The sequence below is a fragment of the Cuculus canorus genome, chromosome 4 (genome assembly GCF_017976375.1).
Source record: "Cuculus canorus isolate bCucCan1 chromosome 4, bCucCan1.pri, whole genome shotgun sequence".
NCBI classification, from domain to species: domain Eukaryota; kingdom Metazoa; phylum Chordata; class Aves; order Cuculiformes; family Cuculidae; genus Cuculus; species Cuculus canorus.
In genome coordinates this window covers 72,109,026-72,125,498 of record NC_071404.1, presented here as the reverse complement: position 1 = coordinate 72,125,498, position 16,473 = coordinate 72,109,026, and the positions used below count along the sequence as shown (strand labels likewise).

Sequence of the window (16,473 nt, the reverse complement as noted above, 5' to 3'; positions counted from 1 at the left end):
CTTCACTGTTCACAGCAATGCTTTTAATATTCAGCATGAAGAGAGCCAACAGGTCACAAAAGTGAATTTCCCTTCTACTGTGAAATTTCATTTGGACTGGAAAAAAGATATGAGCTCATGGGGCTGTGACCTCAGTCAGGAAGTCCATAATTTCTAGTGTTCATCAGCAGGAGGGCAACGAGATCCTTCGTCTCACGAACAACCTCAGAAACAGCCACATCCCTCGAGAATTTTAGGAAGAGTAGCTGTGCAGCTCAGAATGTTAACATCTACGCAAAAACTCTTCACAACCAAATCCCCAATAGTAATGCAGAGTTAGATTGTTGTATTTGCACATAATGATGTTCTGTTCACAATGAGTTCCTTCTTTCCATTAAAAAAAATAAGCAACTCCAAATGGAAGTTTCATTCTAGGGAATGATCTTCAGTCCTGAATTCAGGATACTCTATCCTTTTAGCCTCTCTCTTTTTTTTCCAGGTTAAATTTGCCTTGGTATCATTTTAAACAGCCGTCTCCCGCTCCTGAAGTTCTCCCTCTGTGAGATGGAAATGTTAGCCTTGTATGCCAAAAGGAGATAAACATCTTAGTATTCTCCAGGTACCTACCTGGTACATTGATGAATATCCTAAATGACAGCAAAAGCAAATGTATAATTCCACAGTTAATTCAAGCCCTAAAGATGTGAAAGGGCTCTGCAGTGAATAATGAAAAGAAAGAAGTAGTAGGAAACTGGCTAAAGTACGTGTGAACATGTAATTAAAGACCGCTCCTTAATGCAAAAGGCAGATGAATTAGAACTGCAAATCCACTGACTGTTAGCACTCCTTGCTTCAGAGAGCTTCTCAGATTAATGTTCTTTTAATGTATTTCCAAGTAATAATGTATAAGGTTATATACATTTAAGCATTTAGTGAGCAATGGGTCAAGTCTTTGATTGAGTAGAGATTTACTGTATAACAACTACATGAAATAAAATCTGGATAAGGAAAGCGTTTTGTACTGAAAATTAATTTCAAAATTATCAATTTATTCATGAAGCTCCAATAAAAATGATAGAGTTTTCTTTCCACATTAAAATTAAAACAGTCACTATAAAAAAACCCCACACTATTACCTTAAACACATTTTGATCAACTCAGTCAAAACATGCATTTATTACAAACTGTAACTTTGCAAACCTACTCTTATCATTCTTTCCCATTACCATGATGATTTACTCAGCTGCCGCCCCATGCCCTGCATTCCTCTTGTGTATCTTCCCTGCTTCTTAGTGATCTCCTGGTGGCAAAATTCAGACCTGATACACCTACTAAACACACCACAAACACTGTGGTGCACATTTGAGTTCTGCTCTCAAGCTCTCAGGCTCACTGCAGGGAGTATTGAGGACAGGCTGGAAAATACAGGGAAGCAAAGAACACTCAATTTCTATGTTTTTACATAGTGCGGATATGAGTCCACCATACCTGCTGGTACTGCATTTGATGGCTCACTTGCCTTCCCCAAAGGTCTGGTGCCCTTGTGCAGCCCTCTGTACCCACGCCAACAGCGAGACTGCCCACTGGAGTGACCTGTGTTGGGGGAAAAAAGGAAAAATGGTAAAAAAAAAAAAGAACCACAAAAATGAGAGTATGCGCTCGAGCCCAACTACAGTCTGGGTAGACACTGACTCTTTTTCCTCAAAGTCCTCCTCAGAAGGTATCCGCTCTGCCCCTTCCCTCTCCTCGGAGATACCAGAGTTTCCTACATAACAGGATGCACTTTAGAACAGCTCTTCAGCTGATGTTAATTCAACTCAGTTAATTCAAAGCTCCAGTGAAGGAAAGGAACAAAGGGTAAAATAAATAAAAATAATGAACCAATTTCTCAGTTAATGTAATTGCATAGGCTTCAATAGAACTACACTAATTTCTAGCAGCTGGAGTCCTGGCTCTTTATTGTTATTTACTTTACCTCCTGTTCTTAATTTCCTACCCTCTCATTCATTTATTTTCATGTTCTATGGTGGCTTCATTTGGAGCGTAAATCCCTTGAGGAACTAGGGGGTGTTTTAAACAACCACACAAATCTAAGACAAAGAGTAAGTGCATTCTATTATATGACAGGTAGGAAAGATGCGGTAAGTAAAGAGACAGTATAGGACTAGAACAAAAATAATATCCAAAACCAGGTCTATGAGTATTTTCTATCTTGGATGATACTTATTTCAGAAAAAATATTCATTTTTTCACTTTACAATTCAACACTCAGTAATAATTTGTTGGGTTTTTTTGGTTTTGTTTTTTGGTCAGGTGTTTGTATAAAATAACCTTCATATGTTTCTGAGCAGACTTGCTTTGGTTGCTTGAAAAAGTGATAACTTATTAGAGGTGTTTCTCAATGAATATCATTTAAATTCACCATAAAACTCCCTCCCCTGCCAACTAATTGAGTAAGATTGGAGTGGACAACATGCAAAAAGCTGTTTGGCAAGTATCACAGGATAAGTGGAGATACTTAAAAAAACCCAACAATTGGATGTACTCTTCCACTTTTTGAGCTATTTCCTACTTCTCAAAAGCAAAAGCTTTGAGAGAATAGATAGTTACTTTTTAGCTGGTGAAGTTTCTTTGGTGATCTTTTCTGCTTGTATTTGTACCTCTAGCAAAACAACCAAAGGTATAAATCAGTCAAGCAACACGATCTGCTGAAAACTTTTTTACAGAGAACACCCTAATTCAAGCTCTGAAAAGTTTAAATCTGATGACCAACAAAACAATCAAAATACACCAGGATTAATATGACCCACAGACATGGAGATGCATTAAAATGCAGAATAGGGCACTCACTTCTCTAAGAGTCCCCCAGAGGCCTCACTATTTGTTGTCAACCAAAAAATACAGTGCTATGGATTTTTATGACCAAGCTGCGACAGAACTCCTCAAAATAGGTAAGTAAGATAAGAAATCAATCTCTGCTTGAAGGTTCTTTCTGAATAGCCAAGGTGAGGTTGATAAAAATAGTTTTATTTGTGTTCTCAATTTTTTCTCAGAATTATAATATCTTAGGCATCAGAGAATTAGTTAAGTATCATATAACTATCATTGCAAATTACCAGCTTATTTCATATAATTCCATGTGGAGTTTCATAATTTTTTTTTTTGGAGAAAAAATAAGTCCACAAGGCAATAACAATTCCTAGTCAAATACTTCTCTCAGTACCAGTTGCACAAAATGCTTAGGACTAAAACTCGAGAGATATAAAATCTGCAATTTTGTAATGATAATGTGATTAAGCCGTGACTTTCCCTATGAGAAGGAAAGTTTTTTCTAATACAAAGTGTATCTGTAGCTGTCTAGCCAGTACACACGCAACAGGGGTCTGAAATTCAGTGTGCACAAAACCATGAAGTTTCATTTTTCCCTCTAAACCACTCTGAATTTTCTTTATGCAGACAGTGACAAGGTTACAAAGACAGTGCTTGCTTTTTACTCTCACTCTCTCTGGAAATTTTCTATTATATTTCTCAGATCCATCTATCAGAAGTTAATGCTGAAATATTTTAACATAAAACACAAAGCAGCGCGTTTACCTTCAACTTACTTACATCCTCTCTAGCTGTACAGTGCTTCCACAGGTAAAGCAGAAACTTCAGGTCATGAGCTGTCAAGATATTTTTGAGATATAAGTATTTACGTTGGAGTAGTATTATGTGGTCAATTTACTAACAAAATACCATTACTTCATTTTCTAACAATGGGAAAGAATGATGTTTGAACAATGATTAAAGTCAATGTAACTTCATTTCATGGTTTCTGTAGCAGAAGTTATGATCTTCCTCTACTAGCCAAATTCACTATCAAAGTGGTAGTATTCAGTACTATTAATGAAATTTTAAATACAAATAACAAAACACTTTATATTTTATTTCTAAAGCCAGACTTACTAGGCAAAATTTCCTGTAACTTTCAATACAACATATTTTCAGTTAAGTGGAAATATCAATGTACATCCATGCAAAAAAAAAAAAAACAGATTTCAATAGACTATAAATCATGGTGTCACCCTCATTCAAACATTTTGCTTATAGTTATTTTTGCAGACTATTTTCATTAAATATGGCATAAATATTTTCCCCCCTCGGTTTCCATTTCCTTATGTACAAATATCATTCTGAGATACAATTTACAGACTATCATCTTGCTAATTTATACTGATATCGTAGCGTAGGTGGAAGAAAGTGTGAAAAAAAACTGGTTTGTGAAAGAAAGACTAATTGCCAAGGACTCTGGTGCTACTGTGGTTTAAAAGAGAACTCATATGTCAGAAATTATGTTATTTAAATGGTAGGTATGAATTAGATTCTTGACAAAAGAGTACTACTCTTATTTTCATACGAATCTCTTGTTTCTAATATTTATGCTAAAGCTGATGGATGATGTAAGGAGCATAAAATAATACAAAAAACTCACCCAATCTCTCATAGATCAAAAGTCCCAATATTCCCCCTGAAATTAAGCTAGCACTCATGTAAGGATTTAACCAGGACAGTGGGGGTCAAAAACTGAGTTGAAGATGGAAGTTGAACTGCAAGTTGTAAAATTTAGTCTGGAGACTATTACAGAGCCAGTAGCTAATGAGTTTAGTCCAGTAGTAAATCAGGAAAGATCTAACAGCAGAGGGACCAAAGAGCTCAATGTTGTCTATATTGTTGTTCTTGTATTTCAACAGCTTTCACTCTCAAAGTCATTAGGGTCGATGAATTTGTTCAAACAAAGCCTCAAGGGATTTGATCTTTTAATATCAAACAGTGTCAAATTTCTTCAGTACACACTTTATCCAGTTATGATTCCTCCAAAACGTCTTTTTGTATACATAATTGTACATATTTACTGTGCAAACCCTTTCCACAAGAAAAGACATGAACAGCTCTTAACAATAATTCATTAAAATTTATAGTAGCTTTATGCTGTAAATATCTGTATTAAAATGTCCCTAAAAATAACTGACTTTATTACTGACATAAAAATTACTACCAGTTTTTGAAATTAATTTCTCTTATCTCAGTTATTTTGTGTTGGAGAGTCTGCATGCGCTTTTTATGCTAGCACTCATTAAAGGCTTAGCCTTATAATCCCTGGTGAGACAGACTGTTTTCCTGGGATGGAGTTCACCTAAATGAGTATAGACAGATCTAGTGAGGCGGGAAAGAGGGAACCTAGGAGCTAAGACGTTTACTAGGTTGGTTTTGCTCTTGTCTTTGCTTTCGTATTAAACCTCTCAAAAATTGTATCTTACTGATTGTCATAAAGAGGTCAGCCATAAGTTTGTCTTGGTACAACCTATGTAAGACGTATAAATAAAGTTTATTGTATGGAAAATCAAGTTTTATCATGTTCCATACTCATACTTAGTCTTTCTTTAGACAAAATACAAATCATAAAGAAATCTAAAAAACCTATAAAACTTCAAAACATGCAATGTTCCTTCTTTTTTTCCAATTTAACAACTTGGCTTCTACATCAATAATAAACTGAACTGTATTGAACGATGTTTATAGAGAACACTTCAGTTTAAGCAGAGGTTAATAAGTGTTTATCCCATTTTTACCTGTAAAAATACAATTTTAATAACAAATATTAATATTCCTGCACCAGTATAATTAAATTCAAAACCAGTCCAATTTAACTAGAGGCTATAGAGTTTATTCATAAGTTTATTCCATTGTCAGCAACTTTTTCCTATAATATACTTATTTTTACAGTTCCTGAAATCTGTGAAGTAAAAATATAACAAAACCTTAAAACTCATTTCCCGTAGATAATATATTATACTATAAATTCCTATCACACATCTAAAACCCTGGAAGTATCATTTGCAATACGTATTTCCCAATTATTAATTGCTGTTGTCCCTGTTAATTATTTCTTACTGTCAGGTAAGAACTGAAGTTATCAATTAAAGTAAAATGTGAACTCATCCTTTTTGAGTCAATCTGGTCACATAATTAACACTTACGTATTGATTCTTCCATTAATGGTGTCACTCTATTTACAGACTACTATAGTGAGGAGAAATAAATGTCCCAAGTTGTTTCAGACCTATATAGTGGGTAAATTACAGTTCCAGGCGGAACGATAATGCCATTTATAGTGGGAAAAATCATTATAATTATGCCATATATTTTTGTTAACCTTTCTACTGTAGTTGAGATATTGCTATGCCCATGCATCTTTAATGATCAAGGCAAGAGTCTCCAGATATTCCAGCTTTAATAAAGTAAATTCAGAGAACGCAGAGTGCACCTGTATAACCAGTCAACTATAAACATATGTTTAAAATACCTCCAGTGCCACAAAATACAACACCTGTAAAGTCAATGTTATGTCACTGCAGCACACACCATTTCTATTGCCTAGCTAATACTTTAAAATAGATTCCTCAAAAGCAGACAGAGAGTTTTTAATGTATAAATTCTTACCACTCACTTCTAAACGGACTCATGTGAATAAATATGTAAACTCTAGAATTTTGAACTCAACTCCATAATCCTTATGCTTCTAGACTACATGTAGCATTAATTGCATTTTATCAGAAATCAATTTACTTTTGGAATGGGATAAATGAAGCAAATGGGAAAAAAAAAGGAAAAAGTATATTTATGAGCTCTATCTTATTTTTTAAAGTTCACAGTTTTAAAACTGAACTTTAAGACTACACTACGATTTTAAAAAACAAGTACATAAATATCCAGAAAAACCTTTTTCTTCTTTATTGATGGAACGTGAAAGCCCTTCAATTAAAATACATCTCTCCATTTGTACAATAGTTTCAAATTACAAACTGCATTCTCTAACAGTTACAGAAAACCATTGTATTTACTGGCAGCATTAAATTATTTTTTTATTGGCCTAAGCTGCGTACTAGTCAAAGCAGAACTATTTGGTCAACCACACATACAGGACCGTTTACTCATGATTAATATAACACATATTAATCGCACATGAGCAGTATGTGTAGACAGATAAGGGGCTGATTGCAAGCCTCAAGTTTACTTCCACGATCTGTAAATTGTCTCCAGTTAATCACATGAACATTTCCTTCAAGAACAAGAAGGTAGAAGGGCAGATCAACTGTGAATAATACACAACCTAGCTTTTGGAAGAAGCTCCCCAGATTAAAAGCTATTTTTGCCACTGTCTCCTTCTCAGTTGTCACAGCTTTGTTGACCTTACTGCTGCTTGAAAGGCCCAGAGGATGAAAGTCTTTTTGTGTTTGCTTAGTGGCTAAATAGAATCATAGAATCACAGAATATCAGGTTGGAATGGACCTCAGGAATCACCTGGTCCAATTTCTCTTGGCAGAAGTATGGTCTAGACAAGATGGCTCAGAACTCTGAATCTTTGAAGTATCCATTGTTGGGGAATCTATCATTTCCCTGTAGGGATCATCCAAATAGCTAACTATTATCATTAAAAAAAAAAATTCTCCTGTTGTGTCTAAGAATCTCCCCAAGAGAAACTTGTACCTGTTACCCCTCATCTTTTCCATGCGACTCCTTGTTAAAAGGAAATCTCCATCTTCTTTGTAGCCACTCTTTAAATACTTGAACATGGTGATAAGTTCTCCCCTAAGCCTTCTCTTCTCAAGGCTGAACAAACCCAGTTCTCCAGCCTTTCCTCACAGGGTGGGCTTCCCAGTCCTTTGGTCATTTTTGTTATGATTCTCTGGACTGCCTCCTGTCTGTTCACATTTTTTTTGTATAGCAGGGACCTAAACTGAACACTATTTCAGGTGTGGCCTGACAAGCACTGGGTAGAGTGTGGTAATAACTTCTTTAGCTGCATTGGTAATACACTTTTTGATGTAACCGAGCATCCTATCAGTGTTTTCTACCATAGCAGCACGGCATTCACTCATATTGATCTTGTTTTCCACCATGACCTCCAGGTCCCTTTCCACAGAGCTTGCTTCCTAGCCAGGTAGATCCCAGCCTGTGCTGCTCTCCTGGGTTATCTCTTCCCAAGTGCAAGATCTGACACTTGTCCTTATTGAACTTCAAACAGTTCTTGTTAGTCCACTCTTCCAGCTTATCTAGGTCTTTCTGTGGGGTCGCTGTGCCTTCCAAAGTGTCCACTTCCCCATTCACTTTGGCATCATCTGCAAATTTCATCAGCATACGCTTGATCCCGTCACCCAGACCGCTTATTAAGATATCAAACAGTCTTGGGCTGAGTACCAGTCTCTGGGGGACTCTAATTGTGTCAAGTTGCTAGTTTGAAAAGGAGCTACCTACCACCACCCCCTGCGTGTGACGTGTCCACCAGTTCCATCGCACAACCCGCTCGTCTAGACCGTAACACATCATTTTCTCCAGGGAGAAGTTGTGGAAAGTGTTATCAAAAGCCTTAGAGAAATCCAGGAAGACAATGCCCACTGCTTGCCCACATCAGCCAAGCAGGTTACTTTGTCATAAAAGGCAATGAGTTTTGTCAAGCTCAGTTTACCCTTAGTGAATCCATGCTGGTTTTTTTCCAGTCATGGGCTTTATTTGTCTCGTGATTAATTCAATAACTTACCCGGGCACTGAAGTAAAACAGATGGGCTTATAATTTCCTACCTCTTCCTTTAAGACCTTCTTGTAGATGGAGGTAACATCAGCCTTCTTCCAGACCTCTGGAATGTTCCCTGATCTCCATGGCCTAACAAAGATTGTGGACACAGGCCTCGCAATGACATCAATCAGCTCTCTTGAAACCCTCAGGTGGATATTGTCAGGGCCATTACATAATACAGAAGAAATTCAGCACCATCATTTTCAAGTGCTCTAGAATAGTACTAGGTATGTTTTATTCTAACTCAATCGACCGTCACCATCACTGTTGAAAGAATATGAGAAATCACAAAAAGGTACACTGCTAATTCTACATGGCGAATCCTAGCTTGCATTTTTGATATGCATATTCCATACATTTTAGGAAAACTTTTTTGCGGCTTGCCAATTTTGTTCCTAGTGGCATATTCAAATGGGAGAAGCAAATTTTTCTAAGCAACCTGAATGCTTGATTTTAGATGCATTACTTCAAATACCCCTAAAACGGCCATTTTATTTCAAATTCAAAATGTAAAAGCATTATGCTTCCATTTCTGTGGTGACTGGGAAACTGTCCAAATAAAACCCAGGGCTGTACTATCCATATTTTGTAATTTTTTTCCAATATTCCATGCTTTTTATTCCACAAATGTTGTAGCCAAATAATTTCTATTTAAATTAGCAACAACCACTCATCCAGATAAAAAGTCAACATTTTGACATGTCAAAGTTCTGGAGAAGAAGAGGGTGAGGAAGAGGGAGAGCTTTCTGTCAAACACCTACTCTTCTTGTGGGTAACTCCAATTTCACAGCCTCACAGTTGAAGATCCACTGACACTGTGAAAATAAAACATTCATTTGTGCACCTTTAAGTCAGGGAGCCAATAAAGAGAGAAATACAGATGTTGTAAGTTATATGAAACTGTTTGACTGTAAAACACAAGCATTCACCTTCTGTAACCCTAGACATAATCCCTTTTCTTTAGTATGAAGTTTGGATCATTTCTGAATTGTTTTATCCAAGTTTCTTGACCACTAATACATCACCCAGGTAGGCTTTTGGGTAGACCTTGTGTGTTTGGGTCACAGAAAAAGAAAATAGGTCCTTCTGCTCTTCATGCTATTGAAGGTTTGGGCCTGCAGTGTATGCCATTAATATTGGCATTCCAGGACATATTGTCCTCTTTCGAATTTTCCTTATTACTAGTCAGGGCAACTGGCATTTGGACTTCCTCATGGACTTTCAAAATAATAATAACAGGCCTGTTCCTGTTCCCATTTAAGCTACCAAACAACTTCAGTAGAGTCCCAGGCCCTCGAGGAGGACTTTCACAACATTCAGCTTCAGCTTTTGAAGTTCCACATGGTTCAACTTAAAAGCTGAGTCACTTGGGAGGAGCAATTTTTCAAATTCTTTGCACACCAAAATTCTCATTTCAAAAATTGTAGAGGCCAGTTTTAAAACGGAAAGAGTTTTACCAAACATGCACCTTTTCTCTCCATTTTTTCCATATTAGGTAGTGCTTACTGTGACTTCAGCGAGTTCACGTATGACTTGACGTTACTTCAAAAGGATACAGTCACTGTAAGAGTAAACAAGAAAGAATATGCTCTGTGTCACTGAACAACCGTTAATTTTTACAAATTTGCCTATCAAAAATATGGTTGAGGGTGACTTTTATCTCCTCATGGTCTCATTATAATGTGGCTAGAAATATTATCTGAAAATAGACTTCTTCCAGAGAAAAACATTCACGTTGACTGGTCTGCCTTCTATGCACATCACCTACCCACAAGATGCATCCAGCTGATGAGAAGCTCTTTTATTTAACAACCAGACCATACTGTCACAATACCTTTGCTCTGGAGTGACCATGTGCACCATCTTCTTGTGAACCACACCTCCACCCAAAGGGAATAGACTAATATTTTACTTTTAAACAAGTATTAGGGGGGATTTATACTGCCTGAAGAAGTTACTTCCACATTAAATCAGTTTCTGCGCTTGTTTCCACCTCAGTGCAGGAATAGGATGATTGTTCTCCCATGATGCCAAGGAAAATAGTATAGCTGCTGTGGCATGGGTGAAACAACTTTCACCGGGGAACATGACATGTTTTTTCTTACGCAAAAACCTTCAGAACTTTCTGAAAAAGGACTCGGTGTTTGGTGAAACACTAAGGACTTTTTTGAAAATATGCTTTGCTTCAGAAGTTACTGAGAGTGTGGTTCAAAATGTGGTTTTCTATCTAAAGAGAAATATGTGGTGCATATGAAAAAATACAGAAACACGTGAACGATATCTTTGTTAAATGTCAGTGATATGTCTGTTATTTTCCTGTCTTGCAAGCTAATAAACCTAAGACCACTCGCTTTACAGATAGGGTAGTTATTAGTTCTCAGCAGAAAATAATGTACTACCGGGAATTTACAGCCTAAGAAAATGCTCTTAAATATTTGGGGCCATCTGAGCCACCCAGGGTAAGTGTTTTCTGGCACTAAATGTGTTATTGTTGCCATAGTCCTGCCACATAATGTTACTCTCCTAAGTAAAATGTAGTTTTCCCATTAAAGAGCTCTGCTAAAGCCCAGAGGCAAGTAGCCATGATTTCCTTTTTTTCCTTCTCTTTTGGAAGAGATGGTTTTGCAGCAGTGGTAAAGCGCAAAAATTGCAATGTGTTTTTTTTTCAATAAAGCAGGTAGGCTGCAACAGAAAGACATTTCATTTCTGACTATGCTCACAGAATACAGAATAGTTGAAGGACTATACTTTTTATTACAGTGACCTTAAAAGACAAACTTACTCCTTCTGTGCTTTGCAAAGAACAGAAGACACCTAATCACAGAAACAACACACTACAAAAGCAAATCTGTAAGGAGGTACCTAACCCTAATGGTTACTGAAGATTTAGATTGGAAATAAGAATATCCACGGTTGAAAGCCCAACAGCCAGACTATGTGGTGATTGTTGGGATTATCAGTCACCTTCCAGACAGAAAAATAAACATGAAATTGTATTTTCAAACCCCCAAACAACATCTGGCTCTACACATTCTTGGCCTAAAACTCCGCTTTTAATAGTGTAAATATAAAATGATTCTGCATTAAAATTGGACAAAATTGCTTCATCCCTTGTTCTGGGGTACTAATTTTGAAGATGAGAGTAAATAGATTAGACCTGCAATGTTGTTTTTAGCCATGTACGTATTCAGAAGAAAAAGTCTTTTTAGATACAAACCAGGTGCAGACCAGCTGCTTTGTGTATCTGCAAAAGCAGCTCCAAACCGAATAAAAAAACCTGCAGATACCTATCTTTGAATAAAAGCACTTGTGTGTTGTACAATTCCTCCATATTATTTTTGTGCAACATTTTTCCATAACTAAATACTTGGTGGGCTCCTCAGCCAAGGTCAAAGCCACGTGATACAATCCGCCCAAACACGTTTGACGTGCTGCTGGGGTGGCAGTGAATGCAGCCCATTCCTTCCCCAATCCATAGAATATCCTGAGGGCAGTGCAAGCAGGAGGTCTCAAATGCCATTGCAGGCAGCTGGGAGCTCAGCACCGAGAGGAGGTAAATGAACCCCCTGCCCATCTCCTGTTTATTGCCACACTCACACACGGTCAATCCGTGCTGATAGAGCCATACAACAGCGACATAGACAGAAAACCTGCAAACTGTGCCAAGGAAAGCAGGCTGTTTGAAACAGGGACTGTAAATCCCAGTGGAGGTCAGTGGCTCCTTGACCATAAACAAATGATAAGTATTAATATTAACACATTTTTTTTGTATGTAGAAGAGAACAGATGCCTTAAGAAAGCTACAATACTTAGCAAGAACACTTCATTGCACATACCTCACAGTAATTTGCAAGTGGTAGCTTCTGAATAAAGGCCGGAAGCAATATTTGATTGGAAAAATATTACACAGCCAGAAAGAGAGGAAAACTGAGAGAAAGGAGCCTGCAGCACTTTAGACTAAGGGCTGAAAGCTTCATCTGATAGGAAAAAGAATGCTTGTTGATCTGAGGAAAATGTAATGCAAAACATGTTTGCTGAGTGAGAAAAATGTTGATTGGGCAATATCAAAAGCAGCTGTGGTGTGACAGTGGAAAACCAATTAAATAAATGTGACATGGCAGCAAAATAGCCCGTGTGGATTTGGGTCTGTGTCGATACTAGATGAGACAGTGATGTAAACGTTGCTCAGGAAGCTTTCACTGTGACGACAGCACCAGTGGCCTGCAAAGTACATGTGTGTGTGGAACAACCATATCATACAATGTTTCTACATACCTTATTTTTATAATTATAGTACATCTTTCAGCTTTCCAGTTGATCAGCTGCATCCCGTGCTACGGTGAAGACAAGTTTCCAACGCACAGAGCATTTCTCATCTGGCAGTATTTAAAATTCTCCATTCCCTGGACTTTTCTTTGTGTTTCTTGACATCAATCTTGAAAACATAAACAAACCATATAACACAAAACAAGAAAAGTGTTAGATTGATGGTGCCATGACTTTCAAATCATTAAGAATATAATAAAATACATTTATACTATCAAGAGCAGAAAATCTTCTTTAGCTCTCATTCTTCTCCTTGGAAAAAATATGCAGTGTTTATAATAGGATGGGTTTCATTCCTTTCTGTGCTGTTAGTACAAGATAATTCATTGTTTCAGGTATTAAGACCAAATATGTCACACAGCATCACAGGTTAGATGGTTGAGATACACTGGCTATCAAAGTTTTGTAAAGTAGCATGGGATTAAGAAACTGCTTTGTGTAGTTCACTATACCTGATAGCCAAAATCCAGTTTATGGATTGTGTCGTTTTCATTTTGGTTTACGTCCTTTAAATTTTTTTTGCAAGTTTCTTCTTCAACAAAGAAACTAGTATTCAACTTTTTCTGTTTAATTGAATTACTTAAAATGTTTTGTCAATGAGTCAGTGGAAAGAGGCTAGATGAAAAGACTTTATCATAAACAGATAATGTGACAAAGCAGTGTAAATTTATGTTCCAGATTATCATGTAGTAATTTCAATTTAATGCTAGGCTTCTCATTTTCAATGAATGTTTACAATAGTTCAGTCAAACGTAGGGGTTTTATGCCCCAGAAGCTGTCAATAGCTCTGGTTCTTAAAGCTTTCTATATTAGAATATAGAATGGGAGTAATTTTTATTCAAGCTTTCCCAACACACTGCCACCTTTTTCTTGAGGGACTACTTCAGATTGAATGCATGGCTTAGTCTCCATGACCCACTCACTTGTTGGTGTCACTTTGGCTACCAATAGGTGACTGAAATTACATTTAACTGTAAGGCGAACACGGGGAGTACTTAGACAGACACCAGTAATTCATCTTTCACTTAATGCATATTTCTGTTGCTGTTAATCTTCTTGAAACAGTGACCTACAGTTAGTGGATTCAATAGGCTTTTTGCTTAAGTCCGACCAAGCTATTAATAATACAGCCAGGCAAAAATGTGCAAAAAGTACAAAAGTACTTTTAATTTGAATATGATTTTATTAACGGCCTTCTCTATTCCTAATGCCTACAGTTCACTTGTTTCCAGTCAGGCTAATGTCTAAAGCAATCATCCGAAGCAGCAATGGGTTATCTTTAGTGCCTACAATCCACTCCATTTGGTGTACTTTCCTTTTTTTTTTGAACAGCAGCTGGGAAAGTAATTGCTGGTGGAAACACGTGGACAGGGTGAGCTTCGGCATCACCAGGACTGCATTAGACCATGTGGTTAACTTGAATTGCATGTGTTTGGATTCCCTGTCTTAATTCTGAACCCACAACATACGGGGAGCATATTTCCCTGCTCCCACATCATTAATTGCAATCACTGTTATCCAAATAATCTGTTTCATAGATAAAAATTGTTTAAAAAAAAGAAGTTGGGAGAGAGACAATAGATCAACTAACAATAGACCGGCTGATCATTTAGGAAAACTAATAAAAAATAGTGACATATTAATGACATTCCAACTCCTGGCTTGTTGAGTATTTGGACTATGAAGTATAACAAATCCAAAATCCATCTGTTAAATTCTACTGACACTGAAATCTGTAGGAACTCTGATTCTTGTGTAGGTTGACCAGTCAGTTAAATGAGTTCAGCCAAGCACAAAGACCTGCAATTTGGCTTCAGAAATTCTAACATGCCTTCACCTCTGAGTGATCACCAAGGCTTACCAAGTACTGTAAATAGCCCAAGCACAAGCCTCCAAATGAGCAAACGATGCAAGAATAAGCTGTGTTAGGTCTTAGCAATAAAAACATTGTTACTTTCAGCCTTATACAGATTTCCTACGTGACAAACATCAGAATTAAACAGTTGCAATATTCAGCACATTTTTATCCAGATAAATATTGAAAACATATTTAATACAATATTGAAAGGCTTATAGAATTCAGAAAAGGGAAAGTCTGACTAATGCTGCAGCTGTGCAGCATTCCAGTGAATCCAAGACATTGCCAGCGTTTATTAGCTACTCAGCCTTTGACAATAAACAATCTTCAGCCCATGAACATATATCCAGACAGATAGATGTACAGTATTGCTTACACAGATGCATTAACACTGTCCTCTCTATGCACTGAGAATACTTTTAACCTTTAGCTTTAATTTAGTGAGGCTGTTACAAAAGGTGCAGTCCAGTTTTGATTTCATTTTCCTTAATGTCTATAGATAATTCCAGTATAGCACGGTTAGTTGTATATTTGTTTTCTGGAAGGATTACTGTGGGCTGCAGTTTGTGAAACTGTTTATTGCTGGCATTAAACTAAAATAAAATTTTAGGTCGGAAAAGGTGGTTTTCTCCATTATATCTGGAATCAAACTACTTAAAGATATGATAGTAATTACAACAGGAACCAGGTTTTCACCCATTGTTCTGCTTTGCAGAAGAAAACACTAGTGAAAATGACTGGTATTTCTTGTATTTCTCCAGACAAGTAAAGTACAATAAAAGTTCAATGTAAAAGAAATTGTCATGATACTATCCCATTAAATCAGAAGAAGAAAAAAACTCATGGACTTCTTTTACAATCATTTTGTGGAATAAGTAACACAAGTTTTATGAAGTCTCTTCAATTTAAACACGCACTCCACATTGTTTTCAGACCACAGGCACACACAGGATGGGCTCAGAAAACTGCTGCTCTTATCTCCGGTCACCACCGCATTATAAACTCCAGTTAAGAGCCTTATTTATATTTGGTGTCTGGTGAAGGTTCAGAAGAGGAAGCAAAGAAAGAATTGTCATTAACTAAACAAAACTGCTCAGTGTGAAAGTGTTTTGGTTTCTTGAAACACCTGGTTTGCCAAGGACATGCTAAGGGGTTTTTAACACGCAAGACAAGACACTTACTTTGACATATAGCATTAAAACTGGAATAATCAGCGATTCAGAGAATGGTCTAAACAAGAAAGCAAAGATTATTTGTAAAGGAAAAGACAGGCAAATGCTTCAATGCTTCTGGTAATACAAAGCACAAAGTCACACAAGACAGCCTCTCATTTAAACATAAATAGTTTTTCAATGCATGAGATAAAATAATTATTTGGCCCCCTTTGTCTTCTATTTCTTTTAGTAAATGAAGAATTAAATGTCACTAGTATTATCCAGTTATATTCTTGACAAAATTTGGCATATCAGAGAAAATCTCAAACAACACTGAGAAAGAGATTATTGTCAGCTGGAGAGTGTTTTCGTGTGGTACCTCACTAAGATTTTATAATGTTTTATAAATACAATCCAAGAACAAGTGGAAAAAGCAACAGAATCCTTGTAATATAGGGAAGGATTAAGGTAAGAATAATATATCTATTTTCATTTTTACTCCAACACTGGATGTTCCAACATGAAATACAATAGGTTAG

At 36.8% G+C, this 16,473-nt stretch overlaps 1 long non-coding RNA gene across 2 annotated transcripts in view; it reads right to left on the bottom strand.

Annotated features, from left to right (window-relative positions):
* Nucleotides 1–3,587: 3,587 nt before the first annotated feature.
* Nucleotides 3,588–16,473, bottom strand: part of LOC128852153 (uncharacterized) — a 36,543-nt gene continuing 23,657 nt past the window's right edge. The window contains exons 2-3 of one of the 2 annotated variants that reach the window (XR_008449812.1): nt 12,872–13,031; nt 3,588–3,644 (exon numbers count right to left, since the gene is read on the bottom strand). This is a non-coding gene — a long non-coding RNA (uncharacterized LOC128852153). Of the gene's footprint in view, nt 3,645–8,607; nt 10,158–12,871; nt 13,032–16,473 lie in introns of those variants that run through there. The other variant, XR_008449811.1, reaches the window with a different exon arrangement.